The 5,849-nt window shown below is 36.0% G+C and overlaps 1 protein-coding gene and 1 long non-coding RNA gene across 2 annotated transcripts in view; one reads left to right on the forward strand and one right to left on the reverse strand.

Moving 5' to 3' along the window:
- The window catches only part of LOC107037361 (intraflagellar transport protein 88 homolog), a 118,204-nt gene that overhangs the window by 99,088 nt on the left and 13,267 nt on the right, over positions 1 to 5,849 (forward strand). The gene's annotated exons all lie outside the window — the stretch shown is intronic.
- Positions 3,645 to 5,489, reverse strand: LOC114841170. The gene is made up of 2 exons (XR_003783041.1): positions 5,402 to 5,489; positions 3,645 to 4,021 (listed from the first exon to the last, which is right to left on the reverse strand). It is a non-coding gene; the product is annotated as an uncharacterized LOC114841170 (long non-coding RNA).

Below are 5,849 nucleotides of genomic sequence, written 5' to 3' on the forward strand. Positions count from 1 at the left end.
GTTATTTGGCTTGTTGCACTATTATTTTTTCTAGTAACAAAAGAAGATGGAACTGGTAGTGTAATCATTGGATGGATTAAGGAGACACATGTATGAGCAATTTTTATTGAATAAAGAAATATTTTTTTCGAAAAAAATTTTTTTTTCATTTTCTCACCCTTTTTCTTTTATAAGTTATTTACAATATCATTGTTTTTAACTCCGTAAGGCAAAGTATCTATTGTGTTTGGCAGAAGGATGCATTTATCATCATGTCAACTTAGAGCTAGTTTTGTTTGATTAATTGTGAACACATCATGTTTGATGGATCTGATCATATTTTGCGACATCCAAACATTTTTATGCTGGTCCAAGCAGGCTTTACAGTCGTCAAATGTGATACGCTTCAATGTTGATTTTTTCACTCCTTTGACCCGCGATTTTTCCCGATCTTCACCAGACACTTTAAAGCTGTATATTTTCGCTCGGAGCCCCACGAACTCAGTCATAATCTTGCCATGATTTGCGTCTTTCATTACACCTAATTTCTTCTTATTCTTTACAGGTATATTATATACATTATTTATTGGATAATCAGAAGTGTCGAATTTATCAATATCATTTTTCATAATTTCATAAATATCCTCTACTCTGAAATGATAAATAATACTATCGGTGTCTGTGTACAATAGTTTTGCCCTATCCTTAAAAGTTTTTTTCACATAATTATAGTGAAAATCATAAATGTATCTTTTAGAAATGCCTAGAATACTGACCTATGTATATTGGCTTATTAAATTTAATTTTTGTACGATTCATTTGAATTATTACCAAATCCTTATCAAAGATAATACTGCTATGAAAGTTGGGTTTCTATATCCAACTCTCAGCACCCCATTGTCCCTCCCAATTTGAAACTAGTTTTACATCCAGATGTTTTCTAACGTTTTCCATTGTTTTTCCAAAAACCGCATTATTCATTAATTTATAAAAAAAATTTTCAAAGTTATTCTGGGAATTTTTTCGCTAACTGATATTTAAATCAATCTATTTTTTTAACCATGAGCTCTGAGAGAACTTCAAGATTCTATGAATTCCAGTAATTTTCAAGCCCAAACTANGGGGGGGGGGGGGGGGGTTATATGCTCTGGGCACAATGGTAAATCTTTATGCTCTTCATGCAATTCCCGTGGGTACTCCAGGTCAACCTCCAGGATATATAAAGTCTCTGAGTCATCTGGAATCTTCAGAACGTTGAGGGATGACCAATCTTCCAGCCAACAGAATTTCCCATTCGGCAAATGGTGATTCATTACTGCTCCATATAAGTTGTTTACATCCAGATACATCAAATAAGATTTTTCTTCTTCAGGGTTATATTCATCAGCTCCCATGTAGTGGTTATTTGCCTTTCCATATCAGTTTGAACACTGTGACAGTCCTCATCGAATGTCTTTCTCAATGAAAACGAGCATCTCAGGGTCTTGGAATAATTCCAATTGAACTCCAGTGATTTTTAACATTGCATCAAACGCCAGCCCTGGTGCAGTAGAATAATGATGGGGATCCAAGTTGTATGAGGCGAAACAACTCCATCGAAAATTCTCGAAAATATTGGCCAGCAACAAGACGTCAGTTTTCAGGGGGGCGATTACGAAAGGATGCGTGCTGCTTGCGCGCGTGCGTGAGTCGGTGTGAGCGGTGTGCACACATGAAAAATGGCCGACTGTCATGACGAATGGAACATGGACCATGGACCATAGTCTTGAAGTTGGTTTTAGATTGTTCTGAGGTTAAGGGTATTATGGCGGGGACCATAGCTGGAAAAAAAAGCAGAGAATTCAATGAAAATTGCTGAACAGATGATTCGATCCATTTGAAAGCCACGTGCAAAATATCAAGATCCCTACTTAAACAATAATAATGGGAATAATTTTTGAAGTTGCTACTTTTACACGCGGTTGACTGGGGCATTGGTAATTTTAGTGCTTTTCCTACGTTATTGATCTATCGATAACGTAGGAAATTTACAAAAATTACCGATGCCCCATTTAACTGCGTGTATAAGTAGCAACTTCAAAAATTATTCCCATTATTATTGTTTAAGTAGGGATCTTGACATTTTGCACACGGCTTTCAAATGGATCGGATAATCTGTTCAGCAATTTTCGTTGAATTCTCTGCTTTTTTTTCAGCTATGGACCCCGCCATAATACCCTTAACAACACGAGTTTAGTGGTTAAAATGAATAAAATATAATAAAATGATGAAAAATCGATATATAAAGTGGAGCATCGATGTGGAAGACGTTGGGAGAGTGAAAATCTTGGAGGACATCATCATCAGAAATTGAAAGCCCTATGCTCCTTGCAACGGAAATTGAACCACTTGGAGCCTGTTTATGGGAGTGAAGTGATTCGGGAGACAAGGAGTCTAGGTACCTGATGGGTGAAGTTGCCAGGGGTCGACGAGTTCCATCATTGAGGAGACTGCCAATGGAAGAAAATGCATAAAAAAAGATTCGCACGAGTATCGCTGACACACTCTCCAATATAATCTGCATGGCTGCGGGTGAAGCTAAACCCTCGATAAACCTGTTGGAACTGGACCTGGCGATCGAGAAATCCTCTCATCCCGACGTCATCTTCATCAGGGAGCACGGGCCCGAGATATACCTAGCCATCTATGAGTCCCTCGAGCTCCCCAGCAACTTGGTTGAGAATATCCAAGTTCATAAAGAACGTGCTGCCACAGCATTTAACCATGACCTCGCATGGGCCTTGGCATTGGATAATATATCTAGTAACTGGGATTATAATTGTTTATGTTTTGTACAAAGACATCCCGAATTATTTAAATGAATTATTTTTAAATTCCCCAAATATCCCGTTCAACAATTATGGCCTTGATTGACTTCATAAACCAAGAAATTTGTCGGAGTAATCATTGGAATCGACTGAAATAAATTTTCCCATTTTTTGTCTGGTTAATAACCGTGAGAACTGATTATTATTATTACTATTACTGTTCTTATTATCATTATCATTCAGTGATTGTTAAGTTTTGATTGAGAATAAAGATTTAAACACCTTGAATTGAATCCATTAACCGATTGAACATGTTTTTTTTAGTTAGTTCATAATAACTTGAGCTAAACAATTCCACTCGATACTCGTCAAACACATGGGGTAATTGGACCGTTAACCCTATCTCTTCATCATAAAAATTAGAACAAAATCGCATTTCATTCAATCGTAATCAATTTTTTAAATCCCTCAGTTATAACACGTATGTAAAAAATTTATAGAGAAATCTGTAGAATTTTATTTTCCTATACAATAAAAAAGAGCTCGATGAGGCTGTAAAATTCTTCAATAGTATCGTCGAAAAACTAATGAAATTATCAATAGATGTTCGATAGAAATCCAATATCATTTTGTTGTATGGCAATTGACAGTATTTTGTCCGGGTGTTAATGATTAATTCTATAAATTCACGATTAATTCCTCCACAAAAATTTTAAAATCAATGAGAAAATGATGTTTATGGAAAAGCCAAAGTATTTTAGGATTTCGAGGGCCTCTGGCAGCTTCGGCTTCTTCTGGGTGGATTATAAAATTATAATGAAATGTATTTGAAACCCTATCTCACGGCAACCAACAAAATGGAGAAAAGAAATGTTTATTTGAAATTCACATCAAATGGTCAGAAAATGACAATTGATTTTTTTTTTGAAAAAACAATAAAGTTCGATAAATTATAATAAATTAATTATTTAGTGATGGGGGGGAGGCGGAATTCTTCGCATATTTAGTCGGAATCGGATTCGCCTTCTGAGAATTTAATCCATGGGACATTCCCACGTTCTGCGACACGGTCAGAGTAATCCTCCAGCATCGTGTAAATCTGACCGTACCGTGCGACAAGCTGAGGTTTGTTATAATCAAGCTCCACATGGTTATACAAATCGATCAGGTGGCCCCATCGCTTCCAGCACTCCCTTGCCGTGAATTTGTCTAGGCGACTATCATACTCCTGCAGACTGTAAAAGATCAATATCAAGGAATTAAATGTCAAATTACTAAGTGGTTTATAACAAAATAGGGGAGGGTAGGGCAAAATGGAGCGCCTCAACATTTTCACAAAAATTGAAATAATGATGAATTTGCGAGAAAAGTATCAAATAACTACCAGATGAGTTAATTAAAAACTATCAATTTTTTCAGATTTTTGAATAAGTTCAATTCTATTCATTGGATTTTCATTTATAACCCATCAAAATTTTCCATTTCCTCCTATCTATAAGAATATTTTGACTATTTTTTTTTTGTAATTCCTAGGTGCTCATAATAACGAATTAAAAAAAAAAGTTGAAAAACTTGAGTTTTCAAAATTATGTTACGTTTTATTTTTTTCGTATTTTTTTCATTAATTCTTGTCATCAAAACAAGTATTCTGAGCTGTCAAACAAGTTAGGTTTCGTCCTGGACCCATTTTATTTTCAATTTTTTCTTGTCGAAATTCCGCGAATTTGGTCAAAACACCCTGAGACAACTTCGATTATGTATCGAAAAATTACGTTCCATATAAGTATACATTTTAATTAATTTCATACTATTTATAATCAAAATCAATCAACGCAATTTTGAGGTATTTCAATTGGGGCATTTCCATTTTGTCCTTCAATTATTTTTTTTGAACTGATGTGATTTCAACTCATGCTGAAGCCATATTTTAACTCAAATATAAGTAATTTTTACCAAAAAATACTCATAATTAGCCTCTACGTGTTCATGCCCCATTTTGCCCTCCCCTCCCCTATGTTATCATTATTATTTATTTGCCACGTGTATACCCTCTCGGGCCTTTACATTTTGTTCCCTTCCCTTAAATACTAAAAAACCAGTTGTAGAATACATAAAAGTACAAGAATTTAAGGCCCGGTTGGATGGATTTTTGCCCGACATGTCCCTAGAAAATTCCCCAGAAAATTGTCAAAAAAAAACATTTTCCGATTCCACTAATTACAACCGTATGGTTACATNCCCATTTTGCCCTCCCCTCCCCTATGTTATCATTATTATTTATTTGCCACGTGTATACCCTCTCGGGCCTTTACATTTTGTTCCCTTCCCTTAAATACTAAAAAACCAGTTGTAGAATACATAAAAGTACAAGAGTTTAAGGCCCGGTTGGATGGATTTTTGCCCGACATGTCCCTAGAAAATTCCCCAGAAAATTGTCAAAAAAAAAACATTTTCCGATTCCACTAATTACAACCGTATGGTTACATAAAAAATCTGATTTTTTTTTGAAAAAACAGATAATTTATTGCCTCTTAACGGAAATGGTGCCTTAAAGGGGGGAAATACGTTTTTATATTTTTAATATTGACTAAAAAATAACGCAAAATAAACCTCACCCTCTCCCCTAGTCAGACCACACTCGCGTGACACCCTGTCAATATGGCGACGGTAAATATCCAAAGTTATAAACACTTATTCCAATTTTCACACACACTAGACACTCTCGCGAACTAATTCTCGTTAAAAGAACTACTTTTGACTATTTTTCGGGAGTTGTCCCGAAGGGATTAGACGCCGCTAACTCTCACAATCAGTGGAATCGGAATTGAGGCGATCAGCTGTCGCCATACTGTCTCGCTCAGTTATAGGAAAATGTGCCAGATGGCGCCACTGAAACCTCCGAAACTCGGCGTGTGGAAATGAGAATTGTCGAGCGGATAGCTCAGGAGTGTAACCCAATGAGGGCCCACGGGTACCAACCATTCCTGCATCTCACTCTCACTCGTGGAAATGGAGCAACACACTGTATTGCACTTTCCTACAGCCATAACAATAATAATAACA

The sequence above is a fragment of the Diachasma alloeum genome, unplaced genomic scaffold, assembly GCF_001412515.2.
Source record: "Diachasma alloeum isolate Michigan unplaced genomic scaffold, Dall2.0 Dall_scaffold_00218, whole genome shotgun sequence".
NCBI lineage: Eukaryota > Metazoa > Arthropoda > Insecta > Hymenoptera > Braconidae > Diachasma > Diachasma alloeum.